The sequence below is a fragment of the Paroedura picta genome, chromosome 11 (assembly GCF_049243985.1).
Source record: "Paroedura picta isolate Pp20150507F chromosome 11, Ppicta_v3.0, whole genome shotgun sequence".
Lineage (NCBI taxonomy): Eukaryota > Metazoa > Chordata > Lepidosauria > Squamata > Gekkonidae > Paroedura > Paroedura picta.
In genome coordinates this window covers 57,423,660-57,450,774 of record NC_135379.1, presented here as the reverse complement: position 1 = coordinate 57,450,774, position 27,115 = coordinate 57,423,660, and the positions used below count along the sequence as shown (strand labels likewise).

Here is a 27,115-nt window from a genome sequence, read left to right as displayed (position 1 = left end):
TCCTGATGATACAGAGATTGTGAACAAGGAATGTGTGATAGTGAATTGATTTTTGTTTTAAGACCCATTTAGCAGTGTCCTAGCAAATACTTTTCCTGCCTTCCTGTTATTGGATGGACAGCAGTTTGTACAATGTGGTTATATAAGCATAAAGGCACAGATTGGCTAGCGTCTGTGGCATCACATCCGGTAAAGGCTGCCAGCAGGGGTCCAGAGTACTCAGAGGTAGTTGCTGCATATTAACAGAAACTTTGGGATCCTGCCTTGTTCTTCAACAGCTTCTGAAATTAAAGTTGGCTATCTTCATTTCCATTCAGTCTGTTTTTCAAAATCAGTTTAATTTCACAGCCTCCAGTGTCCACAGTGTACAAAAACACCTTTTGTTTTTTGTAGCAGAATTTGTATTTCTTTGTATTTTGTGGGACATACGAGAAGTGAGAACAGTTGAACCAAGTGGCAGGAGGAAAAAAAAGACACAACTGACAGGGAATTTTCACTGGCATTTCCCAATGGATGGCCAAGTTTGGTGAGGCGAATTCCCTTTTTCAGATCAGAGTGGAAAGGTCCATCTGAATGCAGAAGATGGGTGAATAAATCAGTCATTGGCTCCAGCATATTTACATTGTCCTGGAGTCTCCTGAAAAAGAGTGGAAATGCTAATGCGTGTGCCGCACTTGCCGTACCTGGTATAATTAGAGGCTGGCATTCTCCATTGCTATTCAAGCCTGAAAGGTCAGCGGAATGCAGCGCTCTGGTGAATAAATCAGCTAGGCGGGTCTCGTGCACAAAGGCCAAGGAGGGTTCAGGCAGTAAGAGCAGAGTTCTCTCCTTTTCTGAAGTGGACCAATCTTCCCAATTCCTCCTCGGAGACTGGTCTGCTTTGTCGTATTGTTTCGGGGAGCGAAATGTCTTCTTCTGAAATTCACTTTTTCAAGATTGTTCCTTGATTCCTCTTGTTCTTTTCTCTTCTCTTTGGAAAAGGGGATTTCTCTTTAATTTCTTTTTCACCTCCCTTTGGAGAAAAGTCGCTGCATTGTTTTGTAGCTTCAGGCTTCGAGGGAGTAGGTTGACATCACACAGCTAGGGGTAGTCAAACTGCGGCCCTCCAGATGTCCATAGACTACAATTCCCACGAGCCCCTGCCAGCGGATGCTGGCAGGGGCTCATGGGAATTGTAGTCCATGGACATCTGGAGGGCCGCAGTTTGACTACCGCTGCCCACAGTGGCGTTCTAGCAGAAGCACCAGAAGGTTGGGGGGGATACTGTTTGCCTCTCAGCAGCTGCAAAGTGAAATTCGGAAATATTGCAGAACTCCCCTTCCTTCCTAAAAAAGAGGGAAAGAAGTAGGTGGTAATTTCAACAGTTTAGGAGGATGGTCGATCCCAAGCACCAAGAATACAGAACAGAAATAGCATTCCATCGGCCTATACCTAGTGATGGTGGCTTTCAAAATGTTTTTATGTATTTAAATATGTGTACCCTGCAAAGAGCCTCTTGTGGCGCAGAGTGGTAAGGCAGCAGTCATGCAGTCTGAGAGCTCTGCCCATGAGGCTGGGAGTTCGATCCCAGCAGCCGGCTCAAGGTTGACTCAGCCTTCCATCCTTCCGAGGTCGGTAAAATGAGTACCCAGCTTGCTGGGGGGTAAACGGTAATGACTGGGGAAGGCACTGGCAAACCACCCCGTATTGAGTCTGCCATGAAAACGCTGGAGGGCGTCACCCCAAGGATCAGACATGACCCAGTGCTCGCACAGGGGATACCTTACCCTGCAAATATCGCAATATATATGAATTAGCTAGCTACACAAACTATGTATTGAGCTGGACCTGGATTCAGTGGCTGGCTTGTACAGAGGCACAGGCTCTGAGCCAAATGCTCAGAGCACCCATGGCCTGTGGGCATGTGGCAACAAAGGGAAAAACAAATTACACTAAAACTCAGGGGCACCCCTTGGAGCTGATGGGCAGTAAATTCAGGACAAAGGAAATCTTTCATTACTCATCATCATTAAAAGGTGGGATTCACTGCCAGTATTTACGGCAATTTCCTTTAAGAGGGAAATTAGAAAGATTTGTGGAGGACGAGGTGGTTAACGGCCACTAGCCACGGTGATTAAAGGGAAACGACAGACTGTCCTAGGAGGCAGCATCAGGAAAAGGTCTTGGCCTCTGTGCCCCACTAGCTGGCCCGTTCAGGTCAACCTTTCTGGCCACTGCATGAAACAGGATTCTGGCCAAGGTGGACCGCTGGCCTGATCCGACTGGCTGTTCTGCAGGATCATATTCAAAGACAAGATGATATCAGGGAGAGATAGCCTCCCCCCCCCCCCCCCCCGGACTCTGCTCTTTCAAATAAAAAGTTTGCGGAGGTCATGATGCATTACCCTCTTTCTTGTACATTACTCTCGGCTGAGGGCAGGTTGCTAAGGCCTTGCCTCGGTGCTTTAGATGCCATAAAAATGACAGGCAAATAATAGAGCCATACAGGATTATTGAAAGCCCCTTCTTTGCCCCGAACTGCCTGTTCTGTGCCATTTGTTTCTCAGTTCTGGATGAATATATGGCTGGAGGTCCTTTTGGATGAATATATGGCTGGAGAGCCAGTTTGGTGTAGTGGTTAGGAGTGCAGACTTCTAATCTGGCATACTGGATTAGATTCTGCGCTCCCCCACATGCAGCCAGCTGGGTGACCTTGGGCTCGCCACGGCACTGATAAAACTGTTCTGACCGAGCAGTGATATCAGGGCTCTCTCAGCCTCACCCACCCCACAGGGTGTCTGTTGTGGGGAGAGGAATGGGAAGGCGACTGTAAGCCGCTTTGAGCCTCCTTCGGGTAGGGAAAAGCGGCATATAAGAACCAACTCTTCTTCTTCTTCTTCTTATCCTGGTGCAAGATGATTCAAGGGTGAGAAAAGTCAAACAGACAAATAGGAAGCCAGCACCTTCTCTCACAAAGCGATGGTGTGTACCTTTCCTGCCGTCGAGGACTCCGACCCACAACTTATTCCCAGTTTGGAAGCCTGGTGTGCAGGGGGAGAAGAAACCGCTCCCTGTAAGTTCAGACATAGTACAAATGATGGTTCTCCCTTGAATCTGGAAATTTCTTCGGAGCCCACCACAGGCAAGGCAAAGCAAAAGCTCAGCTATCCGTATGGATGCCTGTCCCCAGGCAGGACCTGGGGAGGGGATTCCCTAGAATTACAGACTAAAGAGACCAGTTCCCCTGGAGAAAATGGCTGCTTAGGAGGGCGGACTCCGTAGCTTTATACTCCACTGAGATCCTTCCCTGCCCCAAATCTCACCAGTTCCTGACTCTACTCCAAAAGACTCCAGTTCTTTCTCAACTGAGAGCTGGCAGTTTTGCTCATGTTTATTTACACCAGCCTTTCTCAACTTTTGTTACCATTGAGAAACCCGTGAAACATTCTTCAGGCTTTGAGAAACCTCAGAATTGCTGCAATCATGAAGAATATGGATGGGAAGCACAGATGTGCACCCACCCACCTGGGGCCCTTCCCCTTCCCACCCCCACCCCCCAGGCCCATCATTGGCCATTGGGGGCCATCACCACCTGATAAATGTTTAATAAATTTTGGAAATGTATTAAAAATTTAATTAACCCCCACCCTTCCAAAACCATCAAGAAACACCAGGGTGGGTCATAGAATCATAGAGTTGTAAGGGACCTCCTGGGAAGGGACCCCCTGCACTATGCCGGACACCCACAACCATATCACTCATCCACTGTCACCTGCCACCCCCTTGACTCTTCATTTAATCAGCCTCTCTGTCAGATGGCTATCCAGCCTCTGTTTAAAAATCTCCAAGGATGGATGGGTCTGAAGCAGGCTGGTAGGGGCTCATGGTAATTGTAGTCCATGTGCATCTGGAGAATCATAGTTTGCCCACTCTATTACCTGACAGCACTTGCCTTCACTGTACTCCCCCTTTCTCCTCAGTGGAGGCCCCTTGGGCCCATCTAAGGTAGCTTGTTGAAACTCAGCATGCTGGTGCGTGTGGAGGGGGGGGGGTTGGAACCCAATACTGGAAATCCATGACTAATCACTTTATCAGGAGATCGGAGTCACTGGGGAAGAGCTGGTGTCAATTCTGAGTTCAGATTTTATGTACAGCGTCCTGAAGGTTCTGAGTTGGCAGGTGCGCTGTATACGTATGTATACCTTCAGAGCCCCCAAGTTAGGGTGGGATTACAAATCTAACGAAAGAAATATAAGTTGATGAATACAGTAATCAAACCTGAAATCTATTCCCTCTCCCTCTAGCCATGTTGCTAAATTAAACTGGATGTCTTGATTACATGTCTAACTCCACAGAAATCAATAAATGCTACAAGAGGTTGGGTGGAGATTCCCCCCCACCCCCACCCATTTTTTTTTTTTTTGAAAAGCATGTAATACAAACTGTAAAGTAGGTTTCTCCATTTCCGCCTTATTGGTAGAGACACGCTGGGTACAAAGGAAATGCGCCGGACAAAAGAGATTCCTAACCAGGTTTGATTTTGAGTTTTTGACATGCTCATTTTCTCTTCCTTGGCAAGTCTATTTAGTTGGCTCTTTATATTCATGGAAACTGGTTTCTAGCAGGGTGGAAGTCAAACTGCTCGAAAGCCATCTTGTCAACATGGAAAGCGAATTGATAATGTTATGAGAAGATAATTTAGACAGGCAAAATATGACAATTGAACTGGGACTTAATCAAAATGCAGTGTTTGGACCTATAGTATATATACGTACATTTGGGGGTTTCATATCTACCAGGGATAGACCAATTTTCTTGCTAAATTTGGATCCTCTTTTCCCTTTTGACTTCAATTTTTGTAAATAGGCAGACACCTGCCATGCCATTCTTCAGCTAACTCCCTATACCATCTTACCACCCCCAGACTCTTGGTTTGGTTTACAGTGCAACCCATACTAAGTTACTCCAATCTCAGGGAGCTACTTATGTGCAAAGTCCCGCTCCATTGTCGTGATTTTATGCTTGCTAGATTAGACATCTTCCCCTCAGCTGTTCTAGCAGGCAGATATAGCAATGTACCAATTGGGAACAGATTTTGTAAGTTTTGCCAATTAGAGCCTGACTCAGTGCCAAATATTTTACTTCAGATTCAGAAGAAGAAGAAGAGTTGGTTCTTATATGCCGCTTTTCCCTACCCGAAGGAGGCTCAAAGCGGCTTACAGTCGCCTTCCCATTCCTCTCCCCACAACAGACACCCTGTGGGGTGGATGAGGCTGAGAGAGCTCTGATATCACTGCTCGGTCAGAACAGTTTTTATCAGTGCCGTGGCGAGCCCAAGGTCACCCAGCTGGTTGCATGTGGGGGAGCGCAGAATTGAACCCGGCATGCCAGATTAGAAGTCTGCACTCCTAACCACTACACCAAACTGGCTCTCAGAGTACCTTTATTGGCATATTTTACTTTATTGCCCATCACACTCTATGCTTAGACAACGACTTATTGTTCCTATCACGGTGGACCTTTCTGGCCCTATGGACAGAATCATTAGACATTTGTTAGTCAATAAGTCCCCAGAAATAACGGAACTGGTGGCCGAATTCTTGGCTCCTGTGATACAAAAGGACAGTCGGCTAGGCAAGAATCAGTTCTAGACCAGGGGCACCTACAGTTGGTGGAAAATACTGATTGCTGGGCATTCTGGAGGAATCTAGTGTTGGTTGCTGCTTATTTTATTATTCTTATTTGTTTTATTTTATGTAATTTTTATCAATTAATTATGAATTACCCCTATTTTCATGATGTTTTTATATATTAAAGGTTTTTTGAAATTTAAATTTAATTACTCCAATCTAAGCCCGTGGAAATGGTTTTCAATTAGAGTAAGTAGGTGGGAATACTGTGTGGCTAGGGAACTCTCATGCCATTTGGCATCTGGAAGGTTTGTCTGATTTATTCTGAACTCTTTACTGCATCAACAGATGGCAGCTGGTTATGTTTCTCTAGTTTCAAGCAGGTCGCCGGGTTGGTCTGAAGTAGCAAAACACCTTTAAGACCAACCAAGTTTGAGTCAAGGGATGAGCTTTTATGTGCTTGTAAAAAGTGAAGGTAAAGGTATCCCCTGTGCAAGCACTGGGTCGTGTCTGAACCTTGGAGTGACGCCCTCTAACGTTTTCATGGCAGACTCTATACGGGGTGGTTTGCCAGTGCCTTCCCCAGTCATTACCGTTTACCCCCCAGCAGCAAGCTGGGTACTCATTTTACCCACCTCGGAAGGATGGAAGGCTGAGTCAACCTTGAGCTGACTGCTGGGACTGAACTCCCAGCCTCATGGGCAGACAGCTTCAGACAGCATTTCTGCTGCCTTACCACTCCGCGCCACAGGAGGCTCTACTCATGTGCTTGTACATCTCCTCAAATGTAATGCATGCACATGAAAGCTTATCCCTGGAATAAAATTATGTTCTTCTAGTATCAATTTTAAACCCTGTTTGTGACCTTTAAATCATTAGGCCAATCCCAAGTGAATTCGGGTTGGCAACCCTAGCTATGACCAGTCTTAAGGGATGCACCCTCAGTTTCCAAAAGCAGCAGTCAAGCCTAGCAAGCTTGAGATCCACCCCACTTAAAAAGAACTGTGTCCTTGGAAGGTGCCCCAAATCCTCCGGCCCCTCTGTGGGGGGGGGGGAATCACTGTGAAAATCACAGTCCAGGAACACCTTTAAGACCAACAAAGATTTATTCAAGGCATGAGCTTTGAAGTGCAAGCACTCTTACTCAGACTCATGCCTTGAATAAATCTTTGTTGGTCTTAAAGGTGCTATTGGACTCTTACTCTGTTGTGCTACTTTAGACCAAGGTGTAAACTGCATGGAGCTTATATTCAAATCCCAGGTCAATTCAGTCCCTGCCCTCTACACAGAATACGATTTCCGTTTTTATTTTGGGAAATTTAAATTTTCCTTCTACAGCAAGAAGGATTGATCTGGAGTGACCCTACCTTTATTGTGCGATATCTTAGAGTGCTTTTAATGCTCGAAATTTTAAAAATCGAATTGAGAAAGCAGGCTGTTTTGAATCTGGGCTCTCCTCTGTGGTAGAGACGCCCTGATTGGCCAAAGGTACCCATGTGACAAGTTTGTGTTAAAGGAGAAGCCCCTAATTTCTCTCAATTTGTGTTGGTCTTGGATTTTTTTTTCTTCCTCCTCTGCCTTCTTCGATCCTCTCCCCCCCCCTCCAAGAAAAGAAAGAGGCTCCCTGCTTGGCTCCTCTCCCTCTCCCCCACTTCAAGAAAAGAAAGAAAGAGGCTTGGCTCCCCCCCCCCTTCTGAACTACCCTAACCATGTGCAGAACACTTTCCTGTTTCAATGGGGAGGGGGGTAAAGAGGAAGACCCGAGTTCAAATTGATCTGAATTCAACAGGATTGACAATGGAATAAACAAAGTAAGTGCAGACTCTGCCCAACACGGCAGATTAGGGGATTAGTGGAGTCTAGAGGCGTTTAAGTATCCCCCCCCCCTTCTCTGGGGCTAACATTTATCTCAAAGGGCCTTTTTGTAGATGAAACATTACATCTAAGATCATTTTGTCCTTGCCATTTGCTGCTTTTGACGCGTCATTAAGCCAGCCCCGAGAGCCTCCCGTTTTAAATGGAAACATGGCTATGAAAAAATAGTCAACCAGAGCCCAATTTGTCTGAGCTGGATTCCGGTGTGTCTGCTGCTCACGTTCTTCGATCAAGTGAAATGATTAGTGAAATGATCTCCCTTAGACCACAGTGGAAGGGGGTTACTGGAGCAGCGTTTGGGAGAACAGGCCACTAAAAACCTTGCCAGGAAATACCCAACTTTCTCCCGAGCTGTGGCTTACCAGCCAAGCAACTCTGCAGATGAAGGCAAGGCAAACCACCTCTGTTTCTCAGTTTTGGGGGCGCCATGAGTTGGCTGCAACTTGACATCACTTTACACACACAGAAACACACCTATGAACCACAGAAATGTAATGGTTCCGGTCTTTGCTTTGACTCCCTTTTATAGCCAGCTTTCATTGATAAAGGAAACATGCCAAGACAGATCTGTATACATCAATAAGCCATCTCAGCTAAACTTAACATCACTGACTAGAGATGACAACAGTCTCCTTTATGGTTACCTGAAACTCTCTTATTGACTTCTAGCAGGAAGGAGGGGGGATGATTTAATGGCTTGTGCCTTTCAAGACTAAAGGAAATAAATGTACAATTAGTTTTAGTGTCAATTTAAAGAAGCCTTAAAGAGCCTCTTGTGGTGCAGAGTGGTAAGGCAGCAGAAATGCTGTCTGAAGCTGTCTGCCCATGAGGCTGGGAGTTCGAAGGCACTGGCAAACCACCCCGTATAGAGTCTGCCATGAAAACATTAGAGGGCGTCACTCCAAGGGTCAGACACGACCCAGTGCTTGCACAGGGGATACCTTTACCTTCACTTTTTAGAAGCACATAAAAGCTCATCCCTTGACTCAAACTTGGTTGGTCTTAAAGGTGTTTTGCTGCTTCAGACCAACCCGGCGACCTGCTTGAAACTAGAGAAACATACCTTTACCTTTACCTTTAAAGTAGCCTTATTTAAATGGATAGACCTGATGTATAGATTATAGTTTATGGTTTGCTTGGCTGGAGACTCAAAAAATTCTTGCATTGAAGTGATTATGTCTTTTCTTCATTCTTTTTCCTTTTTTCCATTATTTTTCTTTCTGTGCTTTTTCTCACTTCTTCTAATCTGTATAAAAATCTTGAATAATTTGTTTTGGCAAAAAAAAAACATCTCAGCAGTGCCAGTAGATGTATATGAAGTCTTCATGCACTATTGTGTTCCTATTAAAGGTGCAGCACACCTTGGCACAGAGGTGGGTGAGAAAGAAACCAAATAATGAAATATCAACTTAAAAGACTCAAGACAAGACACCTTTATTGGCATCACAACTTAAAATCAGAATGCCCCAGGGATCTGTCCTGGGGCCTGTGTTGCGCAACATATTTGGATGAGGGATTAGAGGGGGTACTTATTAAATTTGCAGATGATACTAAACTGGGAGGGGTAGCAAATACAACAGAAAACATAATCAGAATACAGGATGATCTTGATAGGCTCAAAAAGTGGGCTAAACTGAATAAAATGAAGTTCAGTAGGGACAAATGTAAAGTTCTGCATTTAGGTAGGAAAAACCAAATACACTAATATAAGATGGGGGAGACTTGTCTTGGCAGTAGCATGTGCGAAAAGGATCTAGGAGTCTTAGTAGATCATACATTGAACATGAGTCAGCAGTGAGACAAGGTGGCTAAAAAGGCAAATGGGATTTTGGGCTGTATCAAACAGAGTATTGTGTCCAGATCACGGGAGGTGATGGTACCACTTCACTCTGCTCTGGTTTGGCTTCACTGTGTTCAGTTTAGGGCACCAGAGTTGAAGGGGGATATAGACATACTGGAGCGTGTCCAGAGGAGGTCAACAAAGATGGTGAGGGGTTGGAGACCAAGATGTATGAAGAAAGGTTGGGGGAGCTTGGTCTGTTTAGCCTGGAGAGGATATGACTGAGAGGGGATCTGATAACCATCTTCAAGTATTTAAAAGGCTGTCATATAGAGGATGGAACAGAGTTGTTCTCTCTTGCCCCAGAGGGAGGGACCAGAACCAATGGGATGAAATTAATTCAAAAGAAATTCCGTCTCAACATCCGGAAGAAGTTCCTGACAGTCAGAGCGGTTCCTCAGTGGAACAGGCTTCCTCAGGAGGTGGTGGGTTCTCCATCTTTGGAAATTTTTATACAGAGGCAGGATAGCCATCTGATGGAGAGGTTGATTCTGTGAAGCTTCAAGGGGGTGGCAGGTTACAGTGAATGTGCAATAGGGTTGTGAGTGTCCTGCACTGTCCAGGGGGTTGGACTAGATGAACCAGGAGGTACCTGTCAATTCTATGTTTCTAAGATTCTAAAAGATAAAAATTCTGCATTTGATCATTGCTTTGAGTTCCTGAAAATGGTTTACCAACATACATATGGAGGCGACTCAGAAGGAAGTCCCATTTTATCCAGTTGGGCTTCTCCTAGGAAAGTGTCCTTAAGATCGCAGCCTTCCTTGACACAGTATGGTGTAATGGATCAAATGCCAGACTTGCACCAGAAAGTCTGGACTCAGATCCACCTGAAACTCGTTCAAGCGCACCTGCCTGTTCAGAGTGCAGAGGCAGCCAATTAGCTGAAGGACGGCTGGCCATTCAAAAGCTGGCAGCCTTCAGAAGCTGACTCCAAGCTGATGAGGGGCCAGTTGGGAGCTGGCTTTGGATCTCCTGCTGGGGAAACTAAGTTCTTCACTAAGCGAAGACCTTTTTTTCTCTTAAGGTGGAAAATCAGGAGCCAGCATCAAGCTAACATTCTGGAAGTGAGGTTGTTCTGGTCTCTCAGCCTAGAAACTTTGCTACCTCCCAGACTTGCTAAGACGGAGTACGGTGTGGTAGGTGAACAAAAGCCCAACTGATTGCTCTTCTCCCCTCCCCAAGCGGTGGCCTTGGGCTGCAGAGAAGTGGAAAGAAACCAGTTCTTTCTCTTCTCTCTTTTGTAAAGAGGAGTCCAGAAGCATTGCTTCCATCCCTCTCCATCTTCCTTCTCCCTTCACTTTTGCCATGGAGAGATGAAAGCTTCCAGGAGATAAAGGTCTTTACCATTCAAGATGTACAAAGAAACACAAAGCAATACAATACAGTATTCAAGTTTGCTTCTTCTTCTTGCTTCCAGGGGTGAAAAGCCCAGTTTCTTAGCTTGTCTCCTACTTTTCTTGCAAAACCACGGAACGGATGTTCCATCTAAATATGGGCATGTTTCAGGTTCTGAATTTTTTTTTTCAAACTGAATTCCTTTTCGACACAACAGAGCAAATGACACCATAAATCTTAAATGAAAAGCCATTAATCTTCTTCTGCACCGTTCACTTGATCGGCTGGAGCCTGTGAAATCTGTATGAGAGGGAATGAAAGCCAGCCCTGAGGAATCACTTAGAAGCATAAGGTTTTAGAAGAACTGTAACTGAACACCCCTGCCTATTGCCTTGCTTTCCTGCAGCAACAGCCATATAACAATTCTCAGTGAAATGATATTGTGGGATTGCCTTGTTATTTCAGTGTGGTGCAGCAGCTATATCACGTTGTATGATAATGCGGACATGCAGGGTTCTTTAAGTAGAACAAGAACTGGAAACGGGGAGAGATTATCGTGCAGGCTGATGCCTTCTGGAGGGCAAAGACCAGGGGTAGTCAAACTGCAGCCCTCCAGATGATGCCACAGACTTAGAGCTTGGTTACCTTTGCCCAGTGGCCCCTGCATTCATCATTTCGGAAAGGGGTGTGTGTGGGGGGGTAGAATCATGTGAGACTCTGACAGTGTGATTTCTAATACAGAGCACAGGTCTGTTTTAGGGAGCAAGCCATATCTAGATTATCCTAGAAAATGAAAGGTGTCAAATTGGTCTAGAAACATAGCAAAGGAGCCTGGGAAATATTTTCTTGTAAGGGAACTAGGTCATTCAGAGAGGGAGGGGCTTATATGGGGCAAGGGCTCAGCCCCAGAATCTTTTTTTTTTTCCACTTCAGTGTCAGAACTCAACGACCAATAAGTGAATCATGATACAGGATGATCCGTGCATTAGAGCATCACATGTTCTAACAGTTTCCTCCAGATGTTCATGTCTCACTGTTTACACTAGAATGATCTCTAGGTGGGGCCCGGAGATCTCCTGACATTCATCCAGACTATAGAGCAGGGGTAGTCAAACTGCGGCCCTCAGATGTCCATGGACTACAATTCCCATGAGCCCCTGCCAGCAGACGCTAGTCAGAGTATAGTCTTTCCCAATACCAGCTGCTGATGGTCTTTGGTTAGAGGTGCCAGAAATTGAATTTGGGAAATTTCCGCATGCTGCTCATGGGCCTCATTCCTCAAGTAGTCCCTCTTCCAAAAGAAATTGGCAAGAATTAGATGTCTTCAAAGCATACCTTTCAGTATATGCAAAACTACATGTCAGGGTCTATTTGAGGTATGTTTGTTGTCTCAAGCGGGGTATACCCATCTCCTTATGAGTCTGCATTGCTACCAGCTGGATCTGAGAAAGGATGCAGGGATGCTGCTGTTGCTGATGTTAACCATTCAGTCCTGTCCGACTCTTGGTGATCCTATGGGTCAACTGTCACCATGTTTTTTTCAGTCTTGCACCACTTCTTTTAGTTGTGTGATGCTTTGGCTACTGCCCAGTCCTAGCATAATTGGGCTCTCCATTGAGTTGGATCTCCTGATATGCCCAATTCCCTGTGGAGGAAATTGCTTGGTGGCCTTCATGAATCCTTGGCTGGATCTACCGGTGCTCAAGACAGATGCAACAGATAATTAACTAGTGGAATTCATTACCAGTGGATGTTTCAATGGCCACAAGCATAGGTTAACTGCAAAGGGAAATGGACGGATTCATGAGGGATAGTCCGTCAGTGGCTACCAGACAAGATGACTAAAGGTCAGTTCCACATCCAGAGGAAGCAACCCTCTCAGTACATGACAAGAAGCAACATCCCTGTGTCTTGTTTGTCGGCCCTGCTGAGCAATCGGTATCAAGGAATGGATCCCTGTTGAGTGACATGCTGGGCCAGGGTCACCTGCGTGAGACTGGCTGCTGTTCTAAATGGACTACTGGTCTGATCTGGGGCACCTTTTATTTTCTTGTGCTCTTCTTCTGCTAGGCTCGGTCTCATCTGATTGGCTTTCTGCTTGAGGGCTCTGTTTGTGAGGCAATTTTCTAATCAACGGCACGAACATTCATCAAAAGGAGGCCTCCTGATTTTGAAGCAGAGCAGCTGGAGATCAGCAGTATAAGAAAAGTTGATAAAGCGCTGATTTGAAAAGAAAAAGCAGGAAGGGGTGGCATTAAACGAAAATCAGATATTCATTGTACAGAAGCAAAGGTGCATTGTCGGAGAATGTTATCAACACATTGTTTATCAAAGAAATTTCCCACGTCTTGATTATGCCCTTATTATCGCATTGTACTTGCTAATCAAACGCTGATTTGTGGATGTGAATGAGTCAGTGCTCCTCTCCCCCTCCTAATCCATAGTTAGCAGCTCTGAAATTGGCTGCCAATTACCCGCAAATTAAAATCTCCTGTCTGCAAAGTATTGCTCTATTTGTAATCATCAGCCTATTTCACAGTAATAATAAATTAAATTATCTGACGTTTCAGAAAGCCACCAGGCATCTTGGATTTGTATCCGGGTTTGCCTCCTTTTAAAAAGAGGGGCTTTGGGGAAAGGGTACTAGATATCCCTGCTTTGGATCGGGGATTAGATTTAGAGCCTTAGTCCCATTTCACTGTAATCGGTCAAGCAAACACAATGGTTTGTTGGGCGGGAGTAAAATGGCTCTCCAGTGCACCAAAATTCCTATTCATTTATTTTTGCAGCAACAGGCTATCAGTGCAATCCTAAACAGTGTCACAGCTGTCTAAACCAATTGACTTCAGTGTAATTAGAAGAGTATAACATTACTTGGGATTGCAGTGTAAGGTTGGTCCTCCTCTAGAATTATATTTTATAAACGACTACTGTTTTACTGTACATTTTACATAAAATCACTCTCAGCTTGCATTTTTTTTTGTTTTTTTTTGTAATAATTTTATTATTTATTATTATATAAAGCATTTACAGAAAAGTAAAAGAGAAAAAAAGTGACCAGCTGATATGGTTTGCCATCCTCTTTTAACATACATATTCAGTTCCCATCACATATTAATCCTAATCTAGAAGTTTTTATCATCTTTCTTAGACTCTCAGCTTGCATTTCATAACTTTTGACCCATTTGTTTACGGGGTTTTTTTCCTACATAACTCTGTTTGTGTGTGTGTGTGTTTTGTACATGTGTTCAAACTACTCTTTTATATTTGATGAAGTGGACTCTAGTACCCAAAGGCATACTAGCAAAACAAAAACATGTTAGTCTTAAAGGTTGGAAGGTTTTTTTGCTGCACAGACTAATGCAGCTCTTCCTTATGAGTGTCCCGGCAACCTTTTGGGGTCTGCAGCTAGAAACAGAATGCTGAATATTTGGGGGGTCAAGTTACAATAATAGCCAATGTCAAAGTCCCCATGCGCAATAGTGCAAGAGAGATGGAGGAAAGAAATCACAAACTGAACATCAGGAGACAAACCATAGTGTGGAACAAGCCAAGGGTAAACACACCGGAGGAATCTTCTCTACTGTTTTATGACTTTGTTTCACCATCCTGCAGCTTCAACTCACCATGTGTGCCAGGAGAGGCAGGAGTGGTATCACCCTTGTTCACAACATATGTGATCAGCAGCAGTTCCATCCAGTAGGCAGCAACAAAAGGACAACTTTATATGGGTCTCCGTCCAGCGGGTGACTTGTGACCATAGGTCAGCCTTTCTCAACTTTTTGACGGTTGAGAACCCCCCGAAACATTCTTCAGCCTTTGAGGAACCCCAGAAGTGGTGCAGTCATGCAGAATAGGGTTGGGAAGCATAGCTGTGGACATGCCCACCCAGGGCCCCTCCCCTTCTCACCCCCTCCATTTGGGAAACCCTTCCAGGACCATCCAGAAATCCTGGGGTTCCATGAAACCCTGTTTAAGAAAACCTCCCATAGCTTGAAGACCACTACTTGAGAGAAGCCATATTGACTTTGGTTCACTGTTTGTCTGATATAGCAAGGCAATTCATAGGTTCTTTCTACATTTCAGTCTCCCCATCTTTCCCTCTGCATCAGTCAATCGTCTGGAGCAGGGGTAGTCAAACTGCGGCCTTCCAGATGTCCATGGACTACAATTCCCAGGAGCCCCTGCCAGCATTCGCTGGCAGGGGCTCCTGGGAATTGTAGTCCATGGACATCTGGAGGGCCGCAGTTTGACTACCCCTGGTCTGGAGAATCAGGTGTCTCTCCGGTTCTCACTTCTCTTTTCCTGTGCTTCTTTCTCTTTGCTCATTTCCATGGTTACATCAGACAGAAACATCTCTCCTTTCCCCAAAGAACCGCCCCGAACCGCTTTCATGTCGCAACTTCCAAATTGGTGCCGCACTGAAATACTTTCTTCCTTGATATCGGAAAGGGTGCTATCTCACGCTGTATTTCAGGAGCGCCATGTGCGATCCCGCTAACAGGCTTTACCGCATATCAGTCATCAACGACAGGCAATTAGTAATTAAATCTCCAGCAGCTGATGGTTTTCCAGTATTGTTTTGAGAGTCTAATGTAGTGGATTGATCGGTGAGCCTGCTTTACGAATTGGCGTGAGACGCTGCCTTTAGGTCGAATTTTGCACCGGCTGCGGAGTCTGCCAAGAGAAGCCGGCCCATAGGTAGGTGCACACTGCCATCTACAGTTCTGCAGGCCGTGAGCCCTCCCTACCATGCCTGCTCCTTTTATTACTACAGCACAAATGACATCTGTGGTCACAGCGTGTGATGAACCTGCACAGTCGGAACATTTATCAGCTGCATAGTCATGGTCAATAAATGCTAAATTAGAATCTATAAACTGTGTTTGTCAGTGTAACCATACACCCTATGGAACTTTCTATACTGTCAAGAACCAGAATGGGAATCGTTAATTGTTTCGGTGCCCCCAAGGGCCTGACCTTACAGCTGTAATGATGTGTTTAATTGAGAAAGTGCCCCCTTTATAGAGGAAGGTCTGTGCGACGCTGCTGCATCTCTTAGGGCCTGCATGGGTATTCAGTGGCCAGCAGCGCATACCAAGAGTGCCATATCACACAGCAGCGCATGGTTCCACCCTGGACGTGTTGGTTCTGAAGGGGTGTAGGAGGCAAAAGCACCCGGGAACACTGACCTTCCATTTAGAATCTCACCTCCAAGCCAGCCCAGAAATAAAACTGCATGAAGATATGCAAGAATTAGCACTCAAGGACCTTATTATTATTATTATTATTATTATTATTATTATTATTATTATTATTATTATTATTATTATTATTATTATTATTATTATTATTTAATTTTTAGACCGCCCTTCTCCCAATAGGTCTCAGGGCGGTTTACAACATAAATAGTTAAAACACAATAAAATCCCCATAAAAACCCCAATTAAAAGTTACATATAACATATAGCGGTGGTGGTCACAATTCTGATCTTAGTTCAGCCTGGTGGAGAGAATAATGTTCAGAAGAGGGTGGCACCAATACAATAGATCTAACCATGATCTCGATGTTAGAGATCTCAGTATTGGAGGGGATCCTCTGATGGATTAGTGGGAGAGCTGCCCTGGCCTCAACCATATGCCTGGCGGAAGAGCTCCGTCTTGCAGGCCCTGCGGAAAGCTGGTAGATCCCGCAGGGCCCTTAGCTCTTCTGGGAGCTCATTCCACCAGGTTGGAGCCAGGACTGAAAAGGCCCTGGCCCGGGTCAAGGCCAGGCGAACATCCCATGGGCCCTGTACCCTGATACAGGATAGGTACTCAAAGGTTGAGCAGCAAATATATATTACAATTAAAATACAAATATTTATTATTAAGTGCGCATCAAGAAGGTTAGAAACAACAAACATGAGATATAGTATGTACAGTGGTTCCACGTGGTATAATCATAGACCAAATGCATTTCATCCCAGAGAATATTCATCGGTGGTCAAATAATTTCTGATTTCTTAGATTTCTAAACCACCCACTTGAGCACACATATGATAGTACAGTATCACAATGAGACCTGGTTGGTGGCATTATAATAATTTCAGACATGGAGTTCACAATCAAAAATCAAAGTAGTCAAGAGCCACCATTCTGGTCAGGGCCAAGGTTCAATCCTGAGTGTACATCCTCATGATTAAGACCAGGGGTAGTCAAACTGCGGCAGGGAATTCTGGGAATTGTAATCCATGGACGTCTGGAGGGCCCGCAGTTTGACTACCCCTGCACTAAACTCTCACTAGCTCTTATGTGCTCCAGTTTTGATCTTCCCAGAGCTTTCTCCTGAACATTAAATCCCTGGAGTCCCATCAGATATGCCACAGTCTCTCTCAACTGTGGCACCTGTTCTCCCAAAGGAAGTCTGGAGGGTCCCCACTTGATGCAGTCCCAGAGGTGCTATAAAGCCATGCCTCAATGGTAATCTGCTCAGCATGGAGAAAATCCCAGGTTCAGTCCCTGTCATCTCCAGTTTTAAAAGGAGATCAAGCCATATGGCATAGGGAAGGTGAAAGACTTTTCCCTAAGTCCATGGAGAGCTGTTGCCAGTCAGAGTACACAATGCAGACTTTGGTTGACTGAAGCTCGGATCAGCATAAAACAGCTCCATGTGGATAAGGAGGCCTTTGAAGGCAGCTGATATGGAGCAATGTTCTTTTTATGTGCGTTCTGTCTGAGCCATGTGCACGGCTAGGTTATGTCTCATTGTCGACATTGGAATGTGTTTGCGTGGCATTGGTTGATCCCTGCATTTGTAAGCCGCTTTGAGCCACAAAAGGCAGGGCAAAAAGTGTTCTAATTAATAAATGAATTATAGCAAATCTTCCCAAGCAGTGGAGATGGCAAAAGAGGAGCCTGAAAGCAAACACTTCAGCCCCCACAGACCTTCTATAGAGAGGAATGCTTCCAGGTTTCAAGCATGCATGTAAGCATAAGGAAACTATGTATTCATGTTCCCAATAATTAATGTTAAACCTGGCTGCTTCCCCCGTCATGCGCTTGACCTGGATTTCAGATAAAAAGCGGTATCAATATCCTCTAACTCTTGACTGGGACTGTTTCCACATCGATGCTTTTCTCTGCTTTGGTGTCCAAACCGGAACTTTGCTCTTTTTTTTTCTTCGTTTCTTTTTTTTAGGGAGAGGCAGCATTCACAATTATTTCGGGAAGAGCACCATCTAAGCATGTTGCCTGGGTGGCAAGGTGTGCATTTCCAAATGCCCCGCCCACATCAACACCATTTTCCTCCAGTCATCTGAAAAGCAACAGAGAGGCAGTTGTATTAGAAATAGACCAGGTGGCAACCCTAGGATCAAGTGACACCTAAGAAGTTCCCAGATGGTCACTGCAGCATCAGGCTCAACAGGGCATAGAGACCAAGGGCTTCCCCTGATGCTGCCTCCTGACTTTGGAATTTGGAGGCTTAGGTCCTCTGAACGTGGAGGTTCCCATATCCATCCATCTATCCAGTCCCGTCTTAAAGCTGTTCATACCTGTGGACATCACTGCATCCATCCTGAATTGACTGTCCATCAGCTTCATTGGTTACCCTCAAATTCTAGTATTTTAGGAGTGGGAGAAAAATTTCTTCTTATCAGCTCTCTCTACCGCATGCATAATTTTATAAAACTCTATCATCCCCCCCAATCACATCCCCCCTTAGTTGTCTAAAATGAAAAGTCCCAGACTCTTCAACTTTTCCTCATAGGGAAGGTGCTCCAACCCCATAATAATCTTGGTTGGCCAGAGGGCCAATCCAGTACTACTGGCTGACATAAACTTGCTGTCTTTGCCTAGTCTCCTGTGGGAGGTCACCATATTCTCCTTCAGTGTTGCTAGTCCATCTGCTATACATTGTTCACTCACAAATCATCTTGAATTTCTGGGAGAATTCAGTAATCATATAACCATTTTTAACCTGTTTCAACTTTTTAAAGTCCAATTAAATTAATTTTATTTCCAACTTTATTACTATTTTTGCATATTTTATATCTATGAGCAATGTCCTGAGCCATTGCTGGGAGGGCGGTCTAAAAATCTAATAAACACAAGCAAACAAACCAACAATTTGTGTGTGTTCCCTTGCTGTTTGCTGTTGCCACCTGGAGCCTGGACGTAAGATAGAAGAGAAATGGTGCAAATGGATAGTGGCAGATTCCACGTGTCCTCAAGGAACTACGATGTCTAGGATTTTATTTTTTTACGGGAAGCCGTGACACTAGATTGCTGTAACGCCAATATGAGTCAGCAGTATAAATATGTCCTAAGTGTAATAGAGCTGCAAAGATCCAGTGAATCCCTTACAGAGTTCCTGCACCCAGCATAGCCCATGAGGGGGAGTTGCCTAGGCTTTCTAGACAGCATAGGTGACTGAAGAGAGGGGAAGCTGCCTTGGTTTCTAGACTTACCAACAATTTGCACATGCAGAAAAGGCTGGTGATATTCGGCGTAGAAGTATTCTTTTTTTTAAAAAAGAAACCTGCCAACAGCTTTGCATCTGCACAAAAAGTCAATCTTGGGCTGCCTTATTTAGTATTTTTATTATTCAATTTCAATGGAAAAGAAATCATCGCTGGGCTATCAATAAATTAAAAATGCAATTAGGAGTGCAATCAATAACAAGTGGTGCTGCATGATAATGGATCAGATTTAACACCATCGCAACAGAAGAAGCCAAGTCACCTAAAGCTCATCTTTGGTCTAAGATGCATCAGTTAAGTAGCAAGAGGAAAGGAAATGCCTCCATAGCTGGTCTTGAGGACAAGCCAGTGAGATCTAGGAAAGGGAGAGCCAATGAGATCTAGGAAAGGAATAGCCTCCAGAGCCTTACTTCAGGATTAGCCAATGAAATCTAGTGAGATGCTATGGACAGAATGTTGAGTTTGGATCAAAGGAAACCCAAGCCTTTTCTGTTGACTACCACGAGACCATCGTTGACCACCATACTGTTGACTTGACAGTCAACCATCGTTGGCACCTCGGAACTTAATTTCTTCTTCTCCCCAGTCTACCAGCACCCTTGGTTTTATTGATGTTGCATGTAAACTGGATGTTGACACCAGCTGAGTTACACTACTCTTAGCCCATTTCCTTCCATGGATTTTGATAGGTATTACTCTATTTAGGATTACTGCATTAGTGGTTCTAGCCAAGGATCTCACTTATGTTAAAACAACAACAACATCTTGCCAAAGAGACAAAAGAAGGAAGCAGAGATGCAGCAAAAGGCCTGGGAGTATTGAGAAAGAGAAGGGTTGCCAAATTCCAGGTGGTGGATGGAGCCCTCCTGGGATTGCAACTCATCTCTAGGTGCCCAGAGGCAGTTTATGTGGCTACTTTGGAAGGTGGACTGTTTGGCATGATGCCCCGTTGAAGTTCCTCCCCTCCCCACACTCTTCTCAGGCTCCACTTCCAAAGTCTCCAGGTATTTCCTAAGCCAAAGTTGGCAACTCTACAGTAGCCTCACAGGCTTTGGGAGCTTTGCCTGCCGTTTGTTGGTTTCTCAACAAGCACTTTAACTCAGAAATATTTGCAGGTAGATTCCATGTATGATGGGGATTATGTTCCAGCAGACCGAAGGCTTATTGGAATTTCAGATAGATATATATTTAAAGATTTGTGTGCTCAAGGTAACCTTTCTATCTTTGCCCAGAAGGCTTCCCTAAGCCAAAGACAGCTGTAGAAAAACATGCAGATGCAAGGGGGAAATAATCTCTATTCTTGAAAAGATGCTGCAGAGCTGCAGTAGAAGAACCAGGTCCTGTATTGCTTGTTTGGGTTTGGTTTCTTGCCCTTCATTGCATCCTCGTCGAAGAAAATTGCTTTGCGTGCTTCTTTGGGGCCCAGTCTCATGTTTACACACGATTCGGTCTGGCTGAGCCCAGGGTAGCTCCTAAGAGCCTGTTGGAACCACCGTCTTTGCAGCACAGGTGGTGGGCAAGGCATTGTGGGAGGAGCTCAGGAGCTCAGGAAAAGGTGTGTTTCTGCTGCCCAAGTTGTAGAGGTGTGGCCCAGTGGGGACGGTCCTGGAGGAGCATGTTTGGGTGACAAAGTCCCTTGAGCCACGCAGGGAATGCATCCTCTGTCCAAAGGCAGCTCCCTCCCTTTGTATCTCTAAGGGAGCAATTGTGGTGTTCACATGGTACATTTTAATTATTTTGGTATATCTATTTATTTAAGACAGCTGCCTTTCTCCCTCACTGAGCCATGCCTCTCCCCCAGTGATTTTATTTAGGATTGTGTTTGATTAAAGCCATCCTAAATTGTGGTATTTTTTTATTGATTGATTGATTGCATTTTTACATACTCTGTTTTCATGTGGTTTGTTTATATCGTAAGCCGCCTCAGGCTCTGGGAGGGAAAAGCCTCGTGAGATAAACATGAACAATAAAGTCTCAGCCCCGTAATTTGATTAAACAGGAAATAAACTAGACTTCTTTTATTCCGTGTGTTTTATTGCATAAACAGATCGTGGCCACGCGTGGAGCATTCTTGTCTTTCCGAAGCAGCGTACAGCGTGATGCTCCTCTCCTCTGTTTCATCCTCTCCACAACCACCCTACGAGGTGGCTTAGAGTGAGAGAGGAGGACCAGCCCGTAGTCAACCGGTGAGCTTCCATGGCAGAGGGGAACTTGACTGGCTGAGATCCCATTCTAGCACTCTGACCAGTACACTCAGACTGGCTTACCTAAAAATGTAAGGTGTAACGAGGACCTTAAATAACCTGGTGATGTGTCAAGCCGAGGCCAGTGAGGGATAGATGCAGAGCATACATGTTGCCACCCTGCCTGGAGAGCCCAAGCTAGCCTGATCTCTTGAGGTCTTAAGGGCTAAACAGGACTGATCTTGGCTTGTATTTGGATCATTACACAGAGATGGGCAACGGCAAACCATCCCTGAACATCTCTTGCCTTGAAAACCCTAAAGCAGAGGTAGTCAAACTGTGGCCCTCCAGATGTCCATGGACTACCATTCCCATGAGCCCCTGCCAGCGAACGCTGGCAGGGGCTCATGGGAATTGTAGTCCATGGACATCTGGAGGGCCGCAGTTTGACTACCCCTGCCCTAAAGCATTGCTGTGAGGCCTGACCAGTGTAAAGATGCAAATGAAGTTAGGATCGAGTTACAGGACTGAGGCTTTATTCTTCGTATATTTATCTCGTGAGGCTTTTCCCTCCCAAATCATTAATTGTTGTCTTGCAAACCAGCATGCAGATGGGGAGCCCGATGAAAAGAAGGAAGCGAGATGCGTTCATCTAAATTCATCCGGCTTTGGGAGCGCAAGGTGTGCTTGTGTGCTTTGATATATTTTGCCGGTCTCTGAATCCTCCAGTTTTGCTTAGTCAAAGAAATGCCCAAACAGATGGCTTCGAAATGCAGAGGTGTGGGAGGGGAGGGAACTGTTTGGGTGTTTTCTCCCTTTGCAGCCTGTTGTTGTGCTTTAGTACTGGGATAATGGGGAAAATGGGGCCAGGAAGGATCTCTGGACTCGTAAGGAATACTAATTGCAAGAGGGTTTCCCTGGCACCATCCCTTCGTCCTCCACCACTGGATATGCTCGGTTTTATCTGCACATCATTGTAGCTTAGGGATGTGGAGTGTCCTGTTTTTGTATTGCAGAAAAGCCTGCAGGGTCAGTCTTTTTATTTCCTTGCCCCAGTAATCCAGGCACCATGGCAGGAGGGCTGCGGGGAAAAAACAACGAGCAAACAGGGAGAAAAGAAACAGGGTGAGGGACTGGGAGTGGTCCTGCTAGTTAGCAGCAGCTGAAGGACTTCAATCCGTGTTTGCTCTCCTCTCTGCATGCAGATGTCGAAGGCCTGGACAGACACTTGGCCATGGGGCAAAGGGCTCTTTGTCGGCCGGTTAGAACCTAAGGTGGGGAAGCAGTTCAGCTAGCAGGGAAAGAGAAGCCCACCTTGGTGATCAGCAGCTGCCCCACCCTGTCTTGTTTGTAATATCTATTTCCCCCTGAGTATTGTAAGCCAGGATGTGGCATGGCATGGGATAGCCCAGGGGTGGCCAAACTGCAGACCTCCAGATGTCCATGGACTACAGTGACCATGATCCCCTGTTGGCATGGCCAGTTGGCAGGGACTCACGGTCATTGCAGTCCATGGACATGTGGCAAGCCACAGTTTGGCCACCCCCGGCAGTCTCCTCAGAAGCTAAGCAGGGTTGGTGTTTGCGTGGGAGACCACCAAGGAAGGCTTTGCAGAGGAAGACAATGGCAATCCACCTCTGCTTGTCCCTTGCCTTGAAAACTCTATGGGGGCTGACACGTGACGGCAATTTACACACATACATTGTAAGCCACTTTGGATCCCCGTTGGGAGAAAAGCAGTATACAAGTACACTAACTAAATAAATCAATAGATGCGGTGAGAGAGTAAGGAGAGACAGGGGAGGTGAGCAAGAAACGTTTGTGTGAGGTTCTTAATAGAAATCCCCATATTCCTCCCTTCACTTCTCTCCAAAACTTTTATCTGTTGTTCTTTTTTTCTGTGATGCTGGGAGCACCTACAATCCAAGGTGGCCATTTTTGCACTCCATTTTCGTCCCTGTTGAACATCTGTGTAGCCCCACTTTCTCGTGTCTAGATCCACAGCTGGAGCACTGATTCTTGACCAGGCTACTCTGTGACTCAGAGCCTCACTAAACCTGGGCGGACGGACGGATGCTCTGCTATTTTTATTGGTCATGAGTCTCTTTGAGCGTCCTGTGGCTGGGAAGAGAGTGGATACATTTGAAAGAAAATCCGTTCCCCAAGCAATGGATTGTTTTATTAATTTCCCAATGGTCTAGTGGTGGTGTTCTCTGCCACTTTTCTACAGAGCAGGCTCCCTTTGGCGGGAATAGTCTTCAAGGCCGGCCCAGATTGACCTGTACATGGAGAGCCATCTTTTCTCTCAGTATCCTTGGTTTATATCCTAAATTTCTTCGGATATCTATTGAATGGGTAGATCAGTGGTGGAATCAGGCAGGTGGAGGCTGACAGCAATGAGATGCCTGTGGACCCTTCCTTTCCTTCACTGATCTGTACTCAGGGGGATAGCCATGTTGGCCTGAAGCAGCAGGGCAAAGTTGGAATCCAGTGGCACCTCAAAGATCCACAACATTGTATTTGATTGCACAGTGTCAAGAAGTGTGCGCACACACAAAAGCTTATTGTACCCAGGAAAAAAAAACTTTGTTTGTCTTCAAGGTGCCACGGGACTCAAATTTTGGTCTATCTCAGAGCATTCACTCAGGGTTAGCCTGCAGATGAGTGGTAGCAGATACTTTGAACAACCTGCTCACATTCTACAAAAATCCCCGGCAGGAATTAATAACCTCTGCAAGAAAGGGAGGGGATACTCCACTCTCTTATGAGCATCCCTCTCTTAGGAAAGCATTTGACACTTCATCCCAACTAACTACCCTTGTGAATGCTATCCGCACTTGGCGCTTTTCTGAGCCAACAGCTTGGACAAGCACAGGTGCCCATGGATCATGGCTTATATCATTGCCCATAAAGTTCTGTACTAAACAGAGATTTAAAAAAAAAACCCTGCAATTTTTAATAGAGAGAAACCATTTTTTGAAGAAAATAATAAAAATGCTCCCTGTAATTAAACATCATAACTCTGCTTTATCTGTGTTTAATAGGCATACTAATGTTTACCTATTGCTTCCTGCAGGAGCGTTAGGAGCTTAATTAGTCTGTATAAACTTCATTCAGGTACTGGGGCAAGAAGAAGTGCTGGAACGGTTGCTCACAGGGGGATTTTATTAATCGGTGCCGAGGACGGGGTAGCCTTTGCAGGGCCCCAGAACTGGATTCAGCAATTCTATTAGAATCCATCTTGTTTACCCCCCCAAACTTTATTTACTCTCATTTCTCTCCATCACTCTCTGAGTTTTGTTTTCCCCAGTTAATATGATTTGCCTTTCAGAAAGTTAAAAGCATTTGGCTTTGTGTAAATTTTAATGGGCGCAGCTAAGTGGAGTAAGCATTCTTTATCTCCTGTCGACGTAAGCTACAGAAATAAAAACCTGAGTCATTTGAATGCAGTGTGCAATCATGCATGGTGCGGGGAGAGAGGAAGGGGGTGGTTGCCCTCTCGTAATAACACTAGAAGTTGCCTGCTTAAATTGTGGGGCACAGTGCTTGGGTGGCCATCTTGAAGACAAGTGTGGGGAGGGGAAACTGAGGTGAGGTTTGAACTTGAAACTTAGAACGTTGTCTGGAATATTTTTACTAATTTCCCTTCCAACTTAACCTTCTGGTAAGATACTGCATCACAACAGGTTTTGCACCCCTTTGGAAACTGGTACAGGAACTGAACTGGCTTAGAAACTGAAATGTAAAATAGTGTTGTTCAGATGCTTCAGTATTCACTTTGTTTGGCCAACAAGTTCCTGAAGGACAAATTGCCTGTTAGCCATGACAACTACATGGGACCTTTAAATAGATCGCAACATGGGTTTTGAGTCACATGGGTAATGAGTCTTGGGCACCTGTCTGATCTTCTTGATTTGTTTCTTCACTTCTCGTGTGTGTGTCTGTGTATTGCATTTTTCAGAACACGCAAAGTGTTCTGTAGATGGTCTCTGTCCAAAATGTCTGAGCAAATATGGCCATATTTTATTGCATGGCCAGGAATTGGGAAAAGAGGGACCTTGACCATTGCCTACCAAAGATCCTAGGTCTTCTGGGAGATTTCACTGGCTCCTGCTCAATAAGACCTTGCACAACAGTGGCCTGCTAGCCTCTAGGCCAGTATCAAATGGTAATCATTGTTCTAAAGATTACGGTAGGAAATTCCACTACATTTCATTCATTTATATTTTAAGCACAATAAAATCAGAGTCCAGTATCACCTTTATGACCAACAAAGATTTATTCAGGGCGTGGGCTTTCGAGTGCAAGCACTCTTCGTCAGACTATGAACTCCTTACATGACAGGGAATATAAAATATGTAAATTTTAAGCATCAATTTTAAATACTTGCATTAGCGATCCAAGAGATATGAGAAAAGGGAGGTATAAATAAAGTAAATAAATGAATAAACATTTTTGCTAGTGCCTGCTAGCCTCTAGGTCACTATCAAATGGTAATCATTGTTCTAAAGATTACGATAGGAAATTCCACTACATTTCATTCATTTATATTTTAAGCACAATAAAATCAGAGTCCAGTAGCACCTTTATGACCAACAAAGATTTATTCAGGGCATGAGCTTTTGAGTGCAAGCACTCTTCATCAGACTATGAACTCCTTACATGACAGGGAATATTAAAAATATATATTTTAAGCGTCAATTTTAAATACTTGCATTAGCGATCCAAGAGATATGAGAAAAGGGAGGTATAAATAAAGTAAATAAATGAATAAACATTTTTGCTAGTGCCAACATGGGTTCAAATGGCATTTTTGTATATAATCTTTTCAAACATGATTCCAGAGAGAGTGTGTGTGTGTTTCCCTCCCTGAGCTTGTTGCAGAGATGCAACCTCACTACCCACTCTGCAGTTGGCCATCTCAGTCTTGCTCTGCAGCTGGTTCCTTCATGGCCTCTGTGCTAGACTGAACATATTTCTCTTGCCCAACTGGTTGGTCCTGCTTCTCCTTTCACATGGACATCTCGTTTTCTCCCGTTAATAGAGTCACCAAGACATAGCCAACATGAACAAATATGTCCAACGTGATCAGTTTAGTACTTTGAAGCAGACTCATCTCCTCTACACCTACAGGCACCCCACTGTACCCTCCTGCCATTAAACTCTGCTTAGAGATTCTTTGCTCTGTGTTGGGCAGATGGTACAATCAGTGAGTTGTGTCAAGGCAGTGAAACCAAACAACAAAGTTGAAGGATGGAGAGAAAAACCCTGTCCTTGTTTGGGGTGGGGAGGTGCTCAGTTTTGTACAGCTGCAAAACTGAACAGTCACTGTCCCAAGGAATGGAGGCCTTTGATGCTTGTTCATAGACAAACGTCATCAGCGTACAAATTAATATCACAAACCAGTATGGCATTTTCTGATACTAAGATGCTCATGAAAGGAGCTGTAAAAATACATACCTGCATTCATTTATTTACTTTGCTTTTCTTCCCAGTTGGGGCTCAAGGCTGCTTAGGCTTGCAACCTCCCAACTTTTCATGGTTGGCCCTTTAGGTCACCAAGTCTACGGCTGGAGACTTCCCACTCTGGCTCCAGCCACTGTTCCACTGAGCAAAATGCAGAGGAAAGCAGCACTGGAGTGACGTCACTTCTGGCTATGTGACATTTTACCATAGAGATCTGGGAAATTCCTGGACTATCACCACACTGCTATGGCATCACCCTGCCCTGTCCCTCAAAGCTATTGGTGGTTGGCAGCACATGGCTGGCAACCCTATTGGCTCGAGCGCCATGGCAACCATTTTGTG

At 44.9% G+C, this 27,115-nt stretch overlaps 1 protein-coding gene across 3 annotated transcripts in view; it reads left to right on the top strand.

Moving 5' to 3' along the window:
- Positions 1-27,115, top strand: part of TPK1 (thiamin pyrophosphokinase 1) — a 293,388-nt gene that overhangs the window by 222,836 nt on the left and 43,437 nt on the right. The gene's annotated exons all lie outside the window — the stretch shown is intronic.